The sequence below is a fragment of the Camellia sinensis genome, chromosome 6 (assembly GCF_055761805.1).
Source record: "Camellia sinensis isolate YWXY chromosome 6, ASM5576180v1, whole genome shotgun sequence".
Classification (NCBI taxonomy): Eukaryota; Viridiplantae; Streptophyta; class Magnoliopsida; order Ericales; family Theaceae; genus Camellia; species Camellia sinensis.
This window is the reverse complement of record NC_138966.1, coordinates 90283626-90287820: the sequence shown is the minus strand read 5'-3', so window position 1 is coordinate 90287820 and position 4195 is coordinate 90283626. Positions and strand designations below refer to the sequence as shown.

Genomic DNA, 4195 nt, shown 5'->3' with positions numbered 1-4195 from the left:
GGTTTGAGTGACAGCAATAGTGCATAGGAGAACAAGTTTCTAGTGTTGTATCCCGAACCCAAGTGAGTGTTGGAAATGGTAGAAAAATTATGGGTAAAACTAGAATTTTTTCTCAAGTTTGGTCTATTTTTTAGGTGGGCCCCGAGTGTCAATTTACTCGGGTCAAAGTGGTAACGCGTTCTATGCTGCGTTGTGATTCACGTGGTATATTTGGTTGCTCAAAACCATTACCGAGTGAATGGGAAATTGAAGCCAAAGTGTGCTCCATGGAAATGGAGCTTTGGTGAAAATTCCTTAAGGTTGTAAATTGGCTTGTCCCACATTGATTTGGTGGGAAGTTTTGAAAGGGTTTATAAGGCTTGGGTTAGATACTTGGGGTGTGCCCCAAGGGGTACCTAAGTGTTTTAGAGGGAGATGTTATGGGAAAAATGGGCTAGACCCATTGGACCCAAAATTCACCACACACGCGCGCGCCGCCATCCGTCCGTCCGGTCGGGCGGGCTGGGCTTGGGCCCGGGTGCGTGGTGTGGGGTTGGGCTTCTAATCGTTCTAGGCCAAAAACATTTGAATTTAATTTTATTTGTTGGTAAAATAAAATCCAGAATTCAAATTAAACTGATTTGGATTTTCTGTACATCCAAACAGGGCCCTTCCCGTTTTCAAACAGAATTAAACTGGTTTGGATTTATTGCTCATCCAAACAGAGCCCTTCCCGTTTTTATCTGTTTGATTTATTAACCCAACAGATTCAAATCTGTTTAAATTTGAAACTAACAGGTTTCATACCTGTTCAATTCAAAACCAAGAGCCACCTTTACATCTATAAATAGACTAGCCTCCCATTTGGATTTCACTCCAATTTTCGTACTCCATCCTCTGCTTTAAATCTCTGCATTTTGCTGCATTTTATTTCTGAAAGAAAGAGTGTAAACACTTTTTGTGTTCGACGAACGATTAAATTATAGTGCTGCTTTTATTCGTTGATAAGATCATTTTATCATGGGAGATAGACGTCCAAATTCTGAAAGCACCGTGGAGAGGACGAATCTGTCTTAAGGACACAGTGTTAAACACTGGACTTGATCAGAAAAGTTATTCAAATAAATTAACCAAGTAAGTTGTTTAATTTTATTCTGTTTTTATTTGTTTATTTAATCTGATTTTATTTTTGTTTTTGTAACAAAATAAAATTTGTGGTTTTATTTATTTATTTATTATTTCGAGTTTGATTTTTGTAATCAAACAAATTCTCTCATTATCTTTATTTCTTTATATTCTTGTTGTTGTTTTGTACACAACAGAATTTAACTTAATTAAATACAGTGAAGATTGTCCTACAATCTTAAGACAGAATCTATTTTGGTATCTTCATTGTATTAAATTTTCTGTGTTTTCAAAGTAATATTCTGGTTGGAAAAACAAATAGTGATTTATGCTATTTGACAGATAGTAATAATATACTGTCTCTTTTCTTTGACAACTAGTAGTAATATACTGGTGTCATTAACAATTGCAGAATATTATTTGGTATTACAGAAAATTCTTGTGATATTTTATTTTTCTAGTTTTAGTAACAAGGAAAATAAAATTATTTTGTTATTATAATTTATTTTCTGGTTTTAGTAACTAGAAAATTAATTTGTGTTTTAATTTTTTCTGATTTTTATAATCAGAGATTATGGCTACTACAACTGAAACTGCATCTGGCAGTGGTACTCCTATTGTTACACCTACATCGGTCCCTATCCAGAACCATGTTCATGTACCAATCAATCATGGAGAAAAACCGAAAAAATTTAACGGTACCGAGTTTAAGAGATGGCAGCAGAAGATGCTGTTCTATCTTACGACTCTTAATTTGGCCCGGTTTCTCCATGAAGAGGCTCCAGCACTTAAAGAGGGTGAAAGTGATCGGCAAGTTGTTGCCGCTGTAGATGCTTGGAAACATTCAGATTTCCTGTGCAGAAACTACATCCTAAATGGCCTTGACAATATGCTGTATAATGTATACAGTCCTCTGAAAACAGCAAAAGAATTGTGGGATTCTTTGGAGAAAAAATACAAGACAGAAGATGCCGGCACGAAGAAATTTGTCGTCGGTAAATTTCTGGACTTTGTAATGGTAGACTCCCAAACGGTAATTTCTCAAGTTCAAAGTTTTCAAATAATTTTGCATGATATTCATTCAGAAGGTATGTCTCTTAGCGAATCATTCCAAGTCGCTGCTTTAGTGGAAAAGTTACCACCGGCTTGGAAAGATTTCAAAAATTATTTAAAACATAAACGCAAAGAGATGACTATGGATGAATTGATTGTAAGATTAAGAATTGAAGAAGATAACCGAAAGGCTGAAAAGAGGAATGGGAAAAATCCCATTGAGTCCAAGGCTAATGTGGTAGAACAAGTTCATAAACCACATAACAAAAAGAGAAAGTTTACTGGAGATGGTCCTAAATAAGGCGATAGTAGCAAGAAGTTCAAAGGAAAATGCTATAACTGTGGCAAAACTAGACATCGAGCTTCTGACTGCCGCCACCCTAAGAAGGATCATGGAAGTACAAGTAAGAAGACCACCAATCAGGCCAATGTAACAGAATTGGATTACATCTCTGACGGAGTGAATGACATCAACCTCTCTGCTGTGGTGTCTGAGGCTAACTTGGTTGGAAATCCCAAAGAGTGGTGGGTTGACACTGGAGCAACTCGTCACATTTGTGCGGACAAGAAGATGTTCACTACCTACAATGAGGCTGCAAATGGTGAACAACTTTTTATGGAAAATTCTTCTACTTCTACTGTGGCTGGACAAGGGAAAGTGATCTTGAAGATGACATCAGGGAAAGAACTAACCCTCAACAACGTACTGCATGTACCAGACATCCGGAAGAATTTAGTTTCTGGGTCTTTGTTAAGTAAAAATGGTTTTAGGCTTGTATTTGAGTCTGATAAATTTGTATTAACAAAGAGTGGTATGTATGTTGGTAAGGGATACATGAGTGATGGTCTCTTTAAGTTGAATGTAATGACAGTTGTATCGAAAGTTGCTATGAATAAGAATAACACATCTTTTGTTTATATTCTTGAGTCAAATTTATGGCATGGTAGATTAGGACATGTGAATTTTGATGCTTTGCGTAGATTAATTTGTTTAGATCATATACCAAAGTTTGAAATTAATCCTAATCATAAATGTGAAATTTGTGTAGAAGCGAAACTAACTAAGGCTCCATTTAAATCGGTTGAAAGAAAAATCGAACCTCTAGAATTAATTCACACTGATGTATGTGATTTAAAATTTATTCAAACTAGAGGAGGCAAAAAGTATTTCATAACATTTATCGATGATTGCACAAGATATTGTTATGTTTATTTACTTAGAAGTAAAGATGAAGCCTTAGAAATGTTTAAACTCTACAAAACAAAAGTTAAAAATCAACTTGGTAAAACCATTAAAATGGTTAGAAGTGATAGGGGTGGTGAATATGATGCACCATTAAATGAATTTTGTGCACAACATGGCATTATTCACCAAACTACAGCCCCTTATTCTCCACAGCAAAATGGAATTGCTGAAAGGAAGAATAGAACCCTAAAAGAAATGATGAATGTCATGTTACTAAGTTCAGGTTTACCACAGAACTTGTGGGGGGAAGCAATATTGTCTGCTAATTATGTTCTTAATAGAATACCCCACAAGAAAACCAACAGCACTCCTTATGAATTGTGGAAAGGTCGACCGCCTTCCTACAAATACTTAAAAGTGTGGGGGTGTTTGGCAAAAGTTGAAGTTCCTATTCTTAAAAAGACTAAGATTGGACCAAAAATAGTAGATTGTGTGTTTATTGGTTATGCTCAGAATAATAGTGCATATCGGTTTCTGACTTATAAATCAGAAATACCTAATATAAATGTGAACACTATTATAGAGTCAAGGAATGTTGTGTTTTTTGAACATGTCTTTCCTTACAAGAAAGGACAGGAATTAAGTTCACTGAAAAGAACTTATGATTGTACACAAAGTCAAGAGACTAATGACAATCAAACACAAGAGACTAGTAATAGTCTCGACCAACAGGATTTAACTAATGATGAACCAAGACGAAGTAAGAGAGCGAGAACATCAAAATCATTTGGACCAGATTTTCTGACATACTTGTTAGAAAATGAACCTCAAAGCTTTAAGGCAGCAATGACA

General features: G+C 35.5%; 1 long non-coding RNA gene across 1 annotated transcript; it reads left to right on the top strand.

Moving 5' to 3' along the window:
- Nucleotides 1-981: 981 nt before the first annotated feature.
- LOC145792768 (uncharacterized) lies at nt 982-2427 on the top strand. Its single transcript, XR_014332631.1, has 2 exons — nt 982-1113; nt 1674-2427. It is a non-coding gene; the product is annotated as an uncharacterized LOC145792768 (long non-coding RNA).
- The last annotated feature ends 1768 nt before the right edge of the window (nt 2428-4195 follow it).